This window comes from Peromyscus maniculatus, chromosome 12 (genome assembly GCF_049852395.1).
Source record: "Peromyscus maniculatus bairdii isolate BWxNUB_F1_BW_parent chromosome 12, HU_Pman_BW_mat_3.1, whole genome shotgun sequence".
Lineage (NCBI taxonomy): Eukaryota > Metazoa > Chordata > Mammalia > Rodentia > Cricetidae > Peromyscus > Peromyscus maniculatus.
In genome coordinates this window covers 20366286-20384028 of record NC_134863.1, presented here as the reverse complement: position 1 = coordinate 20384028, position 17743 = coordinate 20366286, and positions in this window count along the sequence as shown.

The following is a 17743-nucleotide window of genomic DNA, read 5'->3' as shown; positions in this document are numbered from 1 at the left end:
CTCGGTTGTGAGTTAACCCCCAATAAATTCCTTTGCTCGTTACATAGACTCCGTGGATTAATCCCATTAGGTGAACAACACATAATCACCATTTCCATTCAGAAAGGATGAGTCCCAGACAGTGGAAGGCAAAGTTGGTCTATATCTAGAGTTATCCTGGGGTCTCAAAAGCTATGCAGAGAACAGATTGGCCCAGGTGTTGTTTTTCTTTCTTTCTTTGGTTTGGTGTGGTTTTGGTTTTGCTGTTAGAGTCACAGCCTAGTTGGGTTGTAAGGTTTGAAACCTTGAAATAATAAGGGACACAATTTAGTCACATCTTTTATTAAATAAATATTAAGCTCATGCCCAAGCAACAGCTCTGGGAGAAAACAAGAGCCATTTTTTGTCTTTTTACCATATGGAGACAAAAACCAATAGACATGTGTGGCATTAGATGGAGGCCCCCGACCAGGCATACATGTACACAGTTTTTGTGTGTGCTTCTTATACTTAACAAAAATATTCTCATTCACACCGCTAGCTCCTCGGTTTCCAGCTGTTGCTGAGAGGCCTGAGACACGGATCTCTGAGCTTAGAGTCTCCTGGGTGTAACAGAGGCCAGCCTTCTTAGCTGAGAGTCATCCTATATCCAGAGTCCTTCTTCCCTTGTACAGCAAAATCAAAATCTTATTTATTTAGTGGTGCTTGGACCTAATCCTAGGCTCATCTATGCCACAGTACACGTGCTGCCCCTGAGCTATAGCAGAGTTCTACAGCCTTACTTCTGTATTAAAAATAATGATAATAATAATAATAATAATAATAACAACAACAACAACAACAATAAACAGGTTAACAATGTTATCTTGGATATATTTAAATAGTTAGAAGAGAAGATTTTAAATGTTTTCCCCCACAAAAAATAAATGAAGGAGGTGACACTCAATTGATTATTATATGATGTATAATGTATTAAAACTGTACTGTGTACTCCACAAATATGCTTAAGCATCTGTCCATTAAAAACAAAACTGATACAAGAAAACAAAAAAGCTAGAGGCTGGGGTGAACTAAATATCTCTAAAATCAAGGTAAAATGAATAAGCACGGCATATACCAAAAAAAAAAAAATCTTCTCAAAATAAAAGACTTGCACAAATACAAGGTAAATAAGAGCTAATGTGACAATTGGTCTTTGTGACGACCTCGCAGCCTTAGAAAGACAGTAACTGGGAGTATGCGGAAACTGGGGGTTACATCAGCCCAAGTGAATTGAGACAGTCATTTAAATAGTTCAAACCCTGCTTCTCTCTCATCAAATGATTCTGGGAAAGTAAAAGCTTTTCCCTTGACTTCAGATGTCTAGAGAAGGACTGCTCAGCGTGCAAATTGCTCTCATTCCCGCTCTACATTGTACATTCTTGGTCCTGATGGCTGGAACTAGACATCTGTGCCTTTACTGATTCTTTGAGTGGCTACAGTACTTTCAGGCTCTGGTGTCTTTCTGATTGTTTCTTGCCTAGATCTAGGTAGGTGGGAAATGACTAAGCTTGTTAAATTGGCCAACTGAGCCAAGTTCAGGGGTAGTCAAGGGTTGGCTACCAAACAAGATGATTTCATGAAATCCAAATCAGAGGTACAGAGACCTGTCAGTACGTGGCAAAGGACATGGGTGCACCTTCTATAGAGGAGCATGCATTCTGCCCAGGGGAAAGGTCTGGACGGTAAAATGGAAGGCTTGAGTTCTAACCCCAGGTATATGCCTTGCTAACTATAGGGACAGGAGCACATTCCTCAGACCTTCTCAGCTTATGTGACAATGGGATGGGGGAATCATACCCTAGCCTGCCATCTTCACAGATTTGTGAATGGTTTTCAAAAATATAAAAAGCTTAATATATGTAAGAAAACTACAATTACTCAATATAGTAACCTAAGGGTATCCTTGAAAATAACACTTATGTTTCATCATTTATAGAAAGAAAAAAATATATATGTACATTATGTTCCTGTTTCTCTCTACCTCTTTCAATTTTAAAATACAGAATAAGCTGTCTAACGTATCAATTTTAACACTTATATACTATAACTATGCCACTTAGAAGGTATACTGACAACGCAGCTAACCTTTTTTGTCTTTTATTGGCCTTATAAATAAAAGCACATCATTGAAAGAATACCACAGAGGGTAGGGTAGACTTGAGCCTAGGGGAAAATCCTCCCAAGCAGCAGGAAAAGGGTAATTCCGACCAGTCCTCCATAAAAGCCCACATTGCTACACACAATCTTAAGGCACAAGTGTTTACAGGACTCTTGGTGACTAGAAAAGCAATAGTAAATGTGCATTGGCACTAAAATTCATGTATCCATGGAAACGTGTGAAGCTCCCGAGCGCATGCGCTCACAGCCTAAGGTATTAATCCTTGGGCTGAGGGGGATCCGAGTGTTCCTGCACTGTGGAGGACTGAGAGATTGCTGACAGCCACTCACACAGGCCTGTACCAGCTTGTTTTCCTCTGCTAGATTTAATTATGGGGACATACAGAGACCGCAGACATCAGTGAGGAAAAAAAAAAATCCACGCTTGTTTACATGAACTTATATCCTGGAATACACTGTACTTGACTCTGAGTTTCAATCAGAAAACGTTTGATGAGCCAGCAACCCCCTCCCCCCCCCCCCACATCTGTGGCTACCTCAGAGCCTCTCGAAAGTTTTCCATGGGAACAGATGAGCACATTTCTTGCGTGATGGAAGAAAATGTCACGAATTTTATTACACCGATTATTCTTGGTGATTTAAATATGATCCTGGCCAGTGATTCCTGTAAGTCACTCTCAAAGAAAACTGCATAGAAATACCAGAGGGAAGGGAGGTCAGAGGGACCACCTGCAGAAAACAGAAGTTGTTACAGAATGGGACCAAGCTTCTAATGAAATAAAATGGAAATGCTCACAAAAACCTAGTTACATAGTGATACGTTTTTCCTCCCATTTTCTCTTCTATTGCCAAGTTCTGGATTCTTTTTCAATAACTTCGAGATGACTGACACAGGGAAACAGAGCTAAAATTGTTAGTGGGTCTTTAAAACACTGTGTTTTCTCCTCTCTGGAACGTGTTTTCACGCTCTGAGTGTGAAAACATTACCCAGTGTGGTGGCCTTTGGTCACACACAGTACCTCAGATGTGGCAGGTGCATGTGTGGCCTAATATTGAGTGTGGTGGATTAACGAGAGCGTACCACTGGCTATGGTTTGGGTAGGAAGTGCCCCCTATGGGTTTACGTGGTGAAGACTTGCCACCCACCTGTGACACTATTTTAAGAAGTGATGGATAATTTGGGAGGTGGGGGCTGGCTGGGGGAGTGGGCTTCTAAGTGGTCCTTAGAGGCTGGTCCGTGTCTCCACCCTTTCCTGTCTCTTTTCTAACCACCATGAGGGAGCAGTTGCTCCACCTGCCCCATGGCCACAGTACGCTACTCCATCACTGGGCCAGAGACAACAGAGCTGGAAATCATGGTACACTGGAACCAGTCTCGAACTTGAAGCCAAAACATATCTCCCCCCCACCCCCATTTTAAACTGTCTTATTCTGTGTGTTGGTTAGTTTTATGTTAACTGGGCACAAGTTAGAGTCATTTGGGAAGAGGGACTCTCAACTGGGAAAATGCTTCCATAAGATTTGCCTGGAAGGCGGTCTGTAGTGCACTCTATTGACTAATGATTGCGGTGGGTAGGTCCAGCCCACTGGGGATGGTGCCATCTCTGGCCTGGTGGTCCTGGGTGCTGTAAGAGAGCAGGCTGAGCAAGCCACGAGGAGCAAGCCAGTAAGGAGCACCCCTCTATGGTCTCTGCATCAGCTCCCACCCTGTTGGAGTTCTTGCCTTGACTTCCTTCAGCAGCGATAGGCTGTGATATGGACCTATATGCTGAAATAAGGGTTTTTTTTCCCACACTGTTTTTTTGTGGTGGCATTTATCACAGTAATGGAAACTCTGATGAAGACTTGCATATATTTGTCATAGCGCTGACACTAACACTGCACTCAAACCTGTTTAAAATGTTTCAATAGCTTGGTGAAGTATTTAAGTCTTTATGGGACTGGCATTGTGTAGCTGCTGTGCGGCTCCATTGTGATGAAACTGCCCCAGCTTTCCAAGATTTATTTGTGGTTATTTTTCAATATGGAGTGCTCACAGTCTACACAATCTTGCAGTTGACTTATTTTATTTTTCCCCACTACGAAGATAGTCACACGGATTGCTCTCGATGACATTAAATGGTCCTGTTGGTCATGTGCCAGGTTTCTCTTGGCTCCAGTGCAATTCTCCATGTCAAGGTCCAGTCAACAAACTGACCCTCTCCTCTGTCATGCTTGCTGTCTGAGAGCCACTGAGGCAGGACACCCCCTCCCGACCCTGTCCCTTGTGGGCCTGCCCACACAGGGGAACACAGTGAGTACTAAGAAAGGCTTAGCAAGCACCTGGGACGGTCTTGCCACCCTGTGTGGACACTGGCTCAGCCACTTCCCTTGGGACATCGGTGGCAGAGTAGCTCCGGTGGTTCTGTATTCTAACCCGGACTCAGAAGAAGGTCTGAGTTATGATTTTGTTGCCCGTGGATGGCCCTTTGTGACGATTATCCAATATGTTTTAGCTCTTTGGGATTCAAATTTCATTTTCTTCTAATTAATATTTTAATGGAGCTTAATAATCAAGTGAGTGTTATAGCTGAAACTTCTGTCCAAATCTTTAGTACGACCTGCTGTTCCCATGACTCTGTTTGCATTGTAAGACTCGGGGGAGGGAACAGGAGAATGGACACTAGTTTGACTCTGGTTGAATTAACACTTTGAGCTGTAAGCAAAGGCACATTAAGGGAGAGGATGGTTCGTTGTCAGCAGGCAAGGATTTCAAAGCCAAGCCTTGTAGGGCTGACATGTGAGTAAATTCAGTTCTCTTTTTCCTGCCTCTCACCTCTTCTACCTTATGCCAGGCACTCTTACTTCTTCCGATATTTCTCGAATGTTTCTGCCTGTTCCCTCTGTCCTCTCAGGTGGTCATATCCAGTAGTCAAAAAGCTACTGTCGAATTTCAAAAACCACTTTGCTCCCCTGACCCCAACCTTCCAGGGACTTTATATTCCAGACGCCAATTTTCCTCAGTTTCCAAACCTCTAAGGTCAGGCCCCAGGATCTCTCTTATCTCCTGTACTTTCCAGTTGCTCAAGCTTGTCCCTTCTGACCTTCCTTCTGCTTCCAGGGTCTATGTGTTTGTTTCCCCACCAGACTTGTGTGTGCTGTTCCTTTTTCTTGGGGGCACTTCCTCCTTCCTGTCTCCTGACTCCTGAAGAACTACATGCCCTGATGTTCCAAGTCTCTCAAATGTCAGGTCTCAGCGAGACTCTTTAATCAATGTATATAAAACATCGCACACACTCACTTACATCAATGGTTTTATTGTAACTCTAAAGCCTGCCTTTCACATATTGACTAGTGGCCACTCTGCGCACCATTGGAATGGAGTGCCTCACACACAGGGATGTGGGTTCTACCTTATAGAATCAGCATGATGTCTGATACATAATGAGCATAGGTTATGTGAATACTTCTGCAAGTGAGCGATACAAATTTCTCCGCCAGCTTCTCAGCAATTCCAGGCACCTTCGCCTCCTTGAAGCAAAAAGGCTGCTGCAGCTCCCCCCATCACATGCTCATGTGCCACTTTCAGAAACAGAAATCAGTGGGCACAAGTCTTGCCCCACAAGCATTTCTCTATTAATAGGAGACAAATATCTTTCCTAGAATTAATTCCCCTGCAGGCTTGGCTTCCCTTTACATTGTATTGACTAGAACTGGGTCAAGGGCTGTCCCTGTCTACAAGGGAGCTGGGAATGTATTTGATTTCCTAGTCTGTGGAGAGGCAGACATGCAGATGAGAACAGTAAGATTAATAACATCAGAATGTCGGTAAAATGCCAGGACTAGTACTGCACTCTGCAGCTCTCCCGTGGCTGAGGAGAGGGTTTGTAATCCGGGAGATCACCGTACTTACAGGCATTTCCATCTGACAGTGCTCCGGCTTTTTCTGCCCTTTGCATCTTGAAAACACGGTCATTCATATAACTTATCTTTCCAATTTAATAACTCTTATGAAATGAAAGCCTTCTCAAGTCATTATGTGGGAAGATTGCTTATGTATTTCCATGATTAAGGGAGGCTGACAGACGGTAAAACAAGAGGAGAACAGGGTGGTCAGATGACGAGAAACAGCCAGAGTCATGCTTCCCTCAGACCAGCCAAAAGAAGAAAAGATAAGAGAGAAGGTCCGCCGAGCCAGGCTGGCATGCTGGTGGCAGGCACGGGGGTTGGGGGGTTGGGGGGGTGGAAGAGAGAGGCCGACATTGCCTACTTTAGTTCAGATCGTTTTTCAGATTTTTTTGTTTGTTTTGTTTTTTTTGGGGGGGGGTGTTTGTTTTTTGTTTTCGTTTGTTTTGGTTTTTGTCAAGACAGGGTTTCTCTGTGTAGTTTTGGTGCCTGTCCTGGATCTTGCTCTGTAGACCAGGCTGGCCTGCAACTAACAGAGATCTGCCTGCCTCTGCCTCCCGAGTGCTGGGATTAAAGGTGTATGCCACCACCACCCGGCCTTTTATGAGAGAACAAAGACCAATTTTTGTTTTGATTTGTGTGTGTGTGTGTGTGTGTGTGTGTGTGTGTGTGTGTGTGTGAGAGAGAGAGAGAGAGAGAGAGAGAGAGAGAGAGAGAGAGAGAGAGAGAGAGAGAAGAGAGAGAGATGCTTGTATATATGTCGGGGGGGGGGGTGAATGTGTGTATCTGTGTATGCATGTTTGCAGGCGTGTGGGAACATATGTGATATGTGTGGGTGCGTGTGGAATCCTGAAGCTGACTTTCTCAATCACCACTGCCCTCTACCTTACATACTGAGGCAGGGTCTCTCACTGAACCCAGAGCTCACCAGGTCATTCAGCTAGTCCAGCTGGCAGCTGCCTCTGGGGATCCCTTGTCTCTGCATCCTGACTGCTGAGATTTTAGGCAGCCACTGTCCCTGCTCAGTTTTTAGATGGCTTTGAAGGACGCAAACTCAGGTCCTCACACTTGGAAGGCAGGCAAGCACTTTAGCTAAGCCTTCTTCCAAACCTGGGAGATGGAGCTATTATATAACATTTCAAACCAAACGCTAAGATAACTACATAGTACTGTTTTGTTTTGTTTTTTCATTTTAAAAGCTTCTTCAAAGCTTTTTTTCTTGGCAGGTTGACACTGTAGCCAGTGGCAGTGCCCTCCAAGTCCTTAAGCGATCTAAAAATCACACTAGCATTTCCATGCCCCAAGTAGAAGCTCTTCTTCTTGGTTCCCATGAGCTATCCATGCTGGAAAGAATGAAGATGCATTCTGCAGGCCTGACAAGTCAGAGAACAGGCAAGAGAGCAATCTGCCCAGGACAAAAGAGCAGGAAGAGGAAGCCAGGAGATCTTCCTTTCTTCTCGCCTCAGGGTTGTATCCCACAGTGTTCCACAAGGCCAGAGTCTTGGAATCAGTAAGATAGTGCCAGGCTTAAGATGCCACCAGATCTTGTTGGGATAATATTTTTGCACACTGTGTGAAGATGTGTCTCTGTCTTACCTCACCTAGCTAAGGCACCTTCTGATTGGTTTAGTAAAAAGCTGAGTGGCCAATAGCTAGGCAGGAGAGGATAGGTAGGACTTCCGGGGAAACAGGAATTCTGGGAAAGAACCAGAGGCACGGAGATTCTCCAGTCTGAGGTGGAGGAAGTTGGACGTATGGTATTGAGGATAGTTAACAAGCCATGACTGAACTTAGAGTAATATAAAAGGTTAATTTAAGTTCTAAAATTTCTAAACGCTCATTGGGAATAAGCCTAAGCTAAAGCCAAGCTTTCAGAATTAATAAAAAGTCTCCATGTCATTATTTGGGAGCTGGCAGTCCAAAGAAAGACCTGCTAGAAGGTCCCACGGTGTTCCACAGTGCCAGAGTCCTGGAATCAGAGGGCAAGACAGTGTGAGGCTCTAAATGCCGCCGCCAGGTAGCACACACCACTCGTGTTTTCTTCTGGCGCTTTTCACACGTTGGAGATGTGGGACAAACAACGGAAATGAAAGACATTTGCATGTCCATGCACAACAGCTCTTATAAAATAGCACAATGGGCAGCAGGTGATTGGAGCTAATTAAAACCATCGGGGACTGTAAAAATCCTTCGGTCAATGTGGCCTAGGGGATGAGCATGCCGGCCTGCTGCGGATTCACGAGTCCATCTCAATATCAGATCAGCAGGCTTGCCGATCTATTAGAAGTGGCTTTCGATTATTAAAGATAAAATTAAGGAGAGATTGACCATGAGAAGTGAACACTTGACTGAGGAGATAATTGGATTCTCAACTTCATTCCTGTCCTTGTCACGGATGAACTCTTGACCGTGCTGTGTCAGGAGAGGCGGGAAGGTGCATTCTGTCTCTGCTGGGCAGAGTGGGTGACAGGTAACCGTGGCGGGGGCTCGAGCTCCCTGATCTCTTGTGTTTTTATCTTGATGAAGATGGACTGCTTTGGGCGAAGGTGGGCACTGTCGCAGTTTAACAAGTAGTAAATTCTTAGAACATTGCCTGGCGAGTTAGATGTAGTATGTATGAGCAGTTATCACCGCTATCTCTGGAGTGCATACATGGCTGGTAAACAGAAACTTGGAAGAACAAGTGGAAATGGGCCTTTGATAAAACCAGTTTAGGAAAGGAGATGAAACATATTTTATTTCCATATAAATAGAATTCTAAATCCTGTTAGTAAGAAATTATAGCATGATGTTTGCTTCAAAAATTATTGAAGGTATTGGCCTGTGTAAATGTTGATACAAAAAATTTCTTTCTCTCTGTGTCTCTCTGTCTCTCTGTCTCTCTCTGTCTCTCTCTCTCTGTCTCTCTCTCTCTCTCTCTCTCTCTGTCTCTCTCTCTCTCTCTGTCTCTCTCTCTCTCTCTCTCTCTCTCTCTCTCTCTCTCTCTTTTCTCTCTCTCAATTGAACTGGCTAGAAAACTTAGCCAGGAACAAATCATTCCATCCAGGAAACTGAATCAATGAAGCCACAGGCTTTGCTCAAGTGACCTCTTTCTCTACCCAAACTGATTGACGGATGCCAATTAGGACCACGGAGCCGGCTAACCAGGCATTTTCCAAGGCTGCCAGGAGCAGGGTCCCTGGTTCATCTTTAAGCAAGTCTTTGCTCTTCCCAGGGATAATTGGTGCTTGTTTTCTTAGCTTTAGACCTTGAATGCCGACTCCCTTCAGACAGTTAGAGCAACTGTCAGGGATCCTGGGGCTACTGAGTCTCGGCATGGGTTTTAGCCAGCTCGTAGTGGCAGCTCAGGGGCTGTAGCCTGAGGCTGCATAAAAGTACTGTGTAGGGAGGTGGCTTCTGGTGGGTGGTGTGGCATATGCATGTTTAGAGCTGACAGCATGGCAGCTCCCTGGCAGGCTACTACACAGTTTGTCACTTCTCTGTCAGGTGCACAGAGAGCACACGAGACACTGCCGTCAGAGCCCCACACTCTGAGTTCATTGTTCACCGCCTCCTAGTGCATTATGGTGGTCTCAGCACATGAGGCGTGTCGTGTATATTCATTGTTCTCCGTATTGCTGTGACCAAACCCTCGGCAAGAAGCCACTGAAGGAAGGGTTGATGGTGGCTCACAGGTGGAGGAGGGTTCAGTCCACCACGGTGACAAAGGCAAGGCAGAGTTACAGAGAGTCTGTTGCCCAGCCCGTTACATCGTCAGTTTGTGAAGCAGAGACTGAGGCTGGAACCATGGTTAAGATGTAACCTTCTAGCCACACCCCTGCCATCCCATATTCTCCTGCCAAGCCCCACATCCAAGAGAAGACTCTACAATCTCCCAGATGGTGCCCCAAAGTAGTAACCAAGTATTCAAGCTTAAGTCTGTCAGGACGCTGTCCATTCCAACCCATCCCATCACGTATGATACACCTGGGGTCTGAAGGCAAAGAGTACCAACACCTCCATCCTGGAAAGAATGGATCCGATCATGTCACCGCCTTCACTGACCATTTCAACCACCAGCAGACAGAGTGTAAGTCCGTGAGCCTTGGCATCACATGGCCCCACCTTTCAGCCCTCATCCCCACGCCTCCCTCCCTCCCTCTCTGACACAGCCACCCTAGGTCTCTATGCCATATGTTCCAGCTGCTCTGAGCAACTTACAATTCCCTGGCCCTGACAGACGGCAGCTCGCTTCCATGTCCGTCATACCCTCCCCACCCCCACCCCCACCCCCACCCCCACCCCCCGCCACCTGTTTCAAAAGTGAGAGCTCCTTGTATGTCAAGGGCAGCTCTGCACCACTTCAACATGCAAGTGGTGTTTTCCTTTGTCATGACTTTTTTCTTTAATTGGCGTGTGTGTGTGTGTGTGTGTGTGTGTGTGTGTGTGTGTCACAGACAGAGAGAGACTGGGAGGGGTGTGATTTGTCTGTGCATGAGCGTAGGTGCTCAGGAGCCACAGCATTTCTATGATGATGGATGCCATCTTCGGGTGTCACACCCTGCCTTCCACTTGGTTTGAGACAGGGGGTCTTCTGTTGCACGCTGCTGCAGAAGACAGGTTAGCAGCCCTCCACCCCTCCACAAGATCCCTAGATTCTCCTGTCTCCTCCCGTCTCGCTGAGGGGGCACCAGGATTACACATTTTATGTGGGTTCTGAACTGGGGGCCTGAACGCTCGCACAGCAATTGCTTAATCCATTGAGCATGAACCCAGCGCGGTTCATAACTTTCTAATACACCTCCTATCATCTGTGTGTCTCTGCTCTTCCTTCTCCTGTTCTTTGGGAACGCTCAGCGCCAAGCCTCTTCCTGACTCTTACCTCAGAACTGCTGCTGTAGGGCAATTCAGTACATAGTGGATGAATGGAGAAAACGAACACGCTGCCCTTGCTTATCCCCCCCCCCCCCCAGTCTCCCTTTACTCTTGTCCCCACGGGGGAATCATTTGGCTCATCACAAGCGCCAGTTCTCCCTGGTCTGATGCGAGGTCCCCGTGAGCCCTCGGACGTGATGGACTGTAAGGTGAAGGGACTGACTGTGTCCTCCAGGGCACGTGCAGGATGACCTCTGGGAGCTCCGAGCTCCAAATTATACTGCTGATAAAAAGCAGCTGCCCTGCCTCACCTGCTGTCAGCGGGCCTGCTCCCAGACCATTGTGAAAATGCAGTTTTGTGACATGCGGAGGTGGGGGTGGGGGGTGGGAGTGGGGGGGTGCTGCTCAGCAGCTTCCCTGCGGATTGGTTTTCTGGCAGAGCTGAGAAGGCAGAGGCTGGTCCTCAGAGGCTGAATTCCAGGCTGGGCTGGAAAGCTGGACATCTATGCAGCTCAAGCCAAGAGTGTTTCCCTCCTGTTTTGCTGACCTTTATGGATTCAGAGGTTGTGAAGGACTCAAAAACTTTACGTAAAGTAGCAAGTTTACCAGGACAGATAGAGGGCTATGGTACAGCTTTATTCACACCTTCCTGGGAGGGCTGAGGTTTTCTGTAAGTGTCTTCTTCAGGGAGGGAGAGTGAAGAATACAGCCTGAGACATCTTTCAATACCAAGATGTACTGGCGATTTTGTGGGTCGACTTGACACAAGCTGGAGACATCAGAGGAAGGAGCCTTAGTTGAGGAAATGCCTCTATGAGATTCAGCTGTGCAACATTTTCTGAATTAATGATCAATGGAGGAGGGCCCAGCTCATGGTGGGTGGTGCCATCCCTGGGCTGGTGGTCCTGGGTTTTTATAAGAAAGCAGGTTGAGCAAGCCATGTGAAACAAGCCAGTAAGCAGTACCCCTCCGTGGCCTCTCCATATGTTCCTGCCTTCAGGATCCTGCCCTGCTTGAGTTCCTGTCCTGACTTTCTTTAGTGATGAACAGCAATGTGAAAGTGTAAGCCAAATAAACCCTTCCTCCCCAACTTGCTTTTTGGTCAAGATGTTTCATCATAGCACTAGAAATCCTAACTAAGATACCAGATGAAAGGCCAACCTGGGCCCTAGAAACCTGGACCATTTCTGTGTAGTCCACTCTCAAAGGGCACTGAACAGCAGTTATCATTGGTACCACTTAATGCGCCCACGCGTTGCACTCAGTTCAGTCGCATGGAACCTGCCAGCACTGACTAAAAGCCAAATAAAAGCTCCCTCCTAGGTGTCTTGTGCATCTTTCAGCTGCCTGGCATTGGCTTTCCTCATTACAACCCTGAGCACTGGGGCAATTCTACATTGTTAGACATGCAGCAGGACCAATAGTCTGCACGTGATGATGAGTCTATCTGGCTAAAGGCATTAAAAGCCTTATGGTATAAACGACCAGAAAAAACTGCTATAGGAGAATAAACATAGTATCAGCTAATTCTTACAAAGCAGCCACTGTGTAGGAGGCACAATCCTTGAGGATTGTCCCACAGGCTCTTGACCAGTGACACCATGGATGGACCAGAGTCCAGTCAAAAGGTGGGTCTGGTAGATTGATTTCCAAAAGCATATTTCAACTGCATGTCATCTACAAGATGGTGTACTTTTGATGCAAAGACACAAAAAGATTGACTCTTAAAAAAAAAAAAAAAGACCAGAAACTCAAATAGCAAGTCCATGAAAACTGGAGGAGAGAGAGACACCAATGCCAGACCACATAGACTGTAAAACAAATAAAGATTCAGCAACTATAAATATATGCACACCAGATAACAGATACAAAAATACACCAAGAAAAACAAAGACAACAAGGAAATCTAACAAAGCAAGTTTGAGATTTCAAGGACCCACTTTGAATAATTGGTAAAATTAGACAGGAAAAAACCCACAAGAAACTAAATTAACAGACATCCAACAGCAAATCACACATTCTCCTCAAGAACAAGTGTGTGCTACTCTTCAAGACCAATGCTATATTAAATCCAAGAAAGAATGCCTTAGTAAATTTAATGGTATTTAAATAATGAGAAAGTGTGTTCTCTCACCATAGAGAAATGAAACATGAAGGCTGAGTCATGGAAAATGTGGGGAATATCCCAAGTATATGAAAACTAAAACACACTTAAATAAAGGATGACTTGAATAAATTGAAAGAGAAAGAAGGCAACATTTTAAGGTGATGGAAATGAAGACCTGTCAAAGCTTTAAGAATGCAGCTGAAAGTTAGGGGGAAATATAACATAAGTGACTATATTAAGGAGGAAGAAAGCTCTCAAATCATTAACCCAACATCTCATCTGGAGACACTGAAAAACTAAGACCAAACTAAACTTAGAACTGTATATTATTATTATTATTATTATTATTATTATTATTATTATTATTATTTTGAGTAAAACCGAAATTTATTATAAGCCACAGTCATCCTAGGGACCTCCATGCTATATATATAGCCTCCATGGTTCTATGGGTTGTGGTCTAATTGTTCTTTATTTTATATCTAGAATCCACCTATGAGTGAGTACATACCATGACTGTCTTTCTGGGTTTGGGTTACCTCACTCAGGATGATTTTTTCTAGTTCCATCCATTTGCCTGCAAATTTCATGCTTTCATTGTTTTTCTCTGCTGAGTAGTACTCCATTGTGTATATGTACCACATTTTTTTCATCCATTCTTCCGTTGATGGGCATCTAGGTTGTTTCCAGGATCTGGCTATTACAAATAGTGCTCCCTGAACATAGCTGAGCATGTATCTTTATGGTATGAATCAGCATTCCTTGGGTATATGCCCAAGAGTGGGATGGCTGTAAAATATTATTTTAAGGTGTGTTACATTTGTTTATGTTATGGAACATTTGCTTAATGATGCAAAGATGTGTTGCATTCATTAATGTTGCATTTATTTAACTCTGTGAAGCTGTGTTACTGTGCCTGTCTAAAATACCTGATTGGTCTAATAAAGAGCTGAATGGCCAATTGCAAGGCAGGAGAAAGGATAGGCAGGGCTGGCAGGCAGAGAGAATAAATAGGAGGAGAAATCTGGGAGCAGAAGAAGGAGCAAAAGAACAAGGAGAGGAGGAGGCTAGCCACCCAGCCACCCAGCCACCCAGCCAGCCACAGAATAATAGTGATACACGGAAGAAAAGGAAAAAGCCTAGAGACAAAAAGGTAGATGGGCTAATTTAAGTTAAGAAAAGCTGGCAAGAAACAAGCCAAGCTAAGGCTAGGCATTTATAGTTAAGTCTCTGTGTTTGATTTATTTGGGAGCTGGGTGTTGGGCCCCCCAAAAGAGCATAGCAACCAATAGCAGACACTGAAAAAATAAGACCAAATTAAACTTAAAACAAACAGAAAGAAGGATTAGAGCAGAAATCAATGACATATCTCATTAATATGACATCAATATGCAAATCAAAACCATAACGAGATGACACGTAACATTCTATGATGGTTAGAATAAAAAAAATCAAGCTGTTGCAGAATATTTGATCACACTGTATGGAAAGATGCTTTCTGATTAATTTAATAAATAGCTAGGCAGGAGAGGTTAGGCAAGACTTTCAGGCAGAGAGAGGAACTTGGGATGAATCTGGCGAGGCAGGAAGTGCCAGCAAGATGGATAGAACAAGTCAGGTGTACAGAATGGGAGAGAGGTAAAAGCCATGTGGCAAACTGTAGATTAACAGAAACCGGTTAATTTGAGTTATAAGAGCTAGTTGGGAACAAGCTTAAACTAAAGGCCAAGCTTTCGTAATTAATAATAAGTTTCCATGTCATTATTTGTGGGCAGGTAGTCTAAAGAGAAAGTGTACTACCAATCAAGTTTGGCCAAGTGTGCAGAGAATCCAAAACACAGACATCCTGCTTATAAGAAAGTAAATGGTACTTCCACTTTGGAGAACAATTGGACAGATCTTCAAATGATGAAACTTGGAGTTTCCACATAGCCCAGCAATTCTATTCATAGGTATATTCTCAAGAAAAACAAAACCATACAGCCATACAAAAATGTGTATGTCAATGTTCAGGATAGTAACATTCATATACATTATTCATCAGAGCCCAAAGGTGGAACGACCCAAATGTTCATCAGTCAAGAAACTAAACAAGAGTGTTATATCTGTAGAAGGGGATATGATTCATCCCCAAAACAGGAATTGAGTGCGTAAAGCAGCGCTATGCATACGGAAAGAAGCTGGTTACAAAATACCACAGATTATAAAATTCTGTTCATATGAAAGCCTAGAATAAACATATTGTAGGCAGAAAGCAGATTGATTATTGCATCTGGCCAGGGAGATGGGGGATTTGGGAGTGATGGATAAAGACTATAGAGTTTCTGAGCAGTTGCATGTTTTAATTGTGCTATGATGACATACAGGTAACAAATCACAGAGTTATATGTTTTAAATGAGTGCCTTGTATACTCAAAATTACATTTTAATAAGGCTTTTTAAACGTTATTTGATTAAGAGGAAGGGGACCAGCAGGTGGGGTGGGGAGAAGAGGAGATAATGGAGGTGCGAGCATGATAAAAGTACATTATCGATGTGTGTGAAGTATCATAAGGAGGTCTATTACTTTGCACAATTAATATATACTATGAAAGAATTTCAGTTTGAATTAACTTTCTGATTTTCTGGTTTCGTTCAGGATAAAAACATAAATAAATAACAGTGCCTTGGTTTGCTTTCTGTTGCTGAGATAAATACTATGGCCAATGAGCATCTTGGGGAGACAAGTGTTTATTTCATCTTACAGGTTATAGTCCATCATCAACTGAAGCTAAGACAGGAACAGGAGGCAGGAACTGAAGCAGAACCACAGAGGAATGCTGATTGTTTACTTGTTTGATTGTGCCTACTTCTGCTCAGCTTGTTCTTTACTCAACACATGACCACCCACCCAGGGGTGGGACTACCTACAGTGGGCTGGGCATTCCTCATTCCCACACCAATCGCTAATCAAGAAAATGTTCCACAGACTTGCCCACAGCCAATGGGATGGAAGCAAATCCTCAATTAAGGTTCCCTTTTTACAAGTGACTCTAGATTATGTCAAGTTAACAAAAATTAGCCAGCACAGATTAGACAGACGACAGACAGATAGACGATAGATAGATGGTAGATAATATAGCTATCACTTACCTAGGTGTAACATGTGTAACTATCATGAAAAAATAGTTACTTGAAACAAATAGCACCTGCCACAGACAGATACCAATTAAACCCTAAATTATATACAGCTTTCCACCACTTATATTTCTTCCCTTTAACTCAAATGCAAGACTCTTGGAGCAAAATGAATGTGATAGTCAAATGCAATGTGCCCCTAGCATTGTGACTAGCCATTTTTTTAAGAAAATAAAATAAACCTAATATATAACACCCTCATCACCATCAATACTGACTTGTCACCACTTCCAACATCACCCAGGTCCTGAGCATCTCATCTACCTTCCTTATCTCCGTTTGCTTTTTGGTACATTAATAGGAACTGATTTTAATTGTTCCATGGTATCTGTATGTGCTGCCCATTCATATAACATGTCTGCGTTTATATCTATGCGTTTGTATATAGATTGAAAACTTCCCAAAGTGTTTAAGGTAGGGGTTAAATTACAATTAAATCATACAGCGTAATGCATATTGACCAACAGCCTCACTAGGAAGCTCCATTGTGCTCCCCCAGCTGTCCAGCACAGCACTGTGAACGTCTGGCTCTTGGCTTTTATCCCAAGATAATCAGTTAGGTGTCTCTGTCAGTCCTTGCAGCCGGTGGCAGCTCCCTGTCAAGCCAGAAGGCTGGGAAGCTGCATTTCCTCCTATGAGAGCTGTAGCTTAAATGAACTAGGACTCTTCCTCTTGAAATTTGGTACCAATGAGAGGGTCTCTATAAATACCAAAGGACTGAAAAATCATCCCAGTTAAGGGTGGCTAAATCCTCTCAGGAAAAGGATTCCTTCTCACCTGCTAATATGCCCACCTTCTACTCATCCCTCTGATTGTTCAAAACAAACAAAGCAGGCGGCTTCCTTGCCAGTCCCCACCTGGTGACTTTGATGTGGTTGACTCATATGTACCCATCACACAGGCATCTGATCCATCATTTTCTATTTTTGTAACTCAATTAAGTTCTGGCTAATTTCACATCAAATTAGTCCTTAAAGCAAACTCATTAAATGCCGATATAAAATATGTAGTATTTTATGGCTTTTGAATAATGGGGAAATTTTAAATTGTTCACCCAACTTTTCAGAAGTGAAGGTACTGTGAAAAGATTTTTAGAGAAAGGCAAGCAGCCATAAATACCTGTCTTTTTTCTCCACACAGTCTCTTTCACAGAAGAGCCAGGGGATGAGGCCCGCCTCCCTTTCTTGCAGCTGTAGGTACCTCGGCTGTAGTGACAGACTTATAATTCTGCAAACAAGCAAAGAAATGCTTCACAAATGGCCATGTTTGCTTCTTGAGATCCTTCAATTGTGCTATGAAAAGAGGCTGGCATAGAAGATGCCAGCGCATCATTGTTTACCATGCTCAGATCTCTTACTAAAATGTCAAGCTAAAACTCAGGTGCGTTTATTTAACCTAAATTGTTAACATCATGGATTACAGAGCATTCAGGTATCACCCCGTTTATGCTCTGGCTATGGATTTGTTGCTGTTCCTTGAAAAATCAATTAAGTGTTCTCTGTGTACTCTGGTTTATCCCTGACAGGCTGAAAATAAAACTGTTGAACAATCTTCCGGGTTGTTTTAAAAATCACTAGCGTT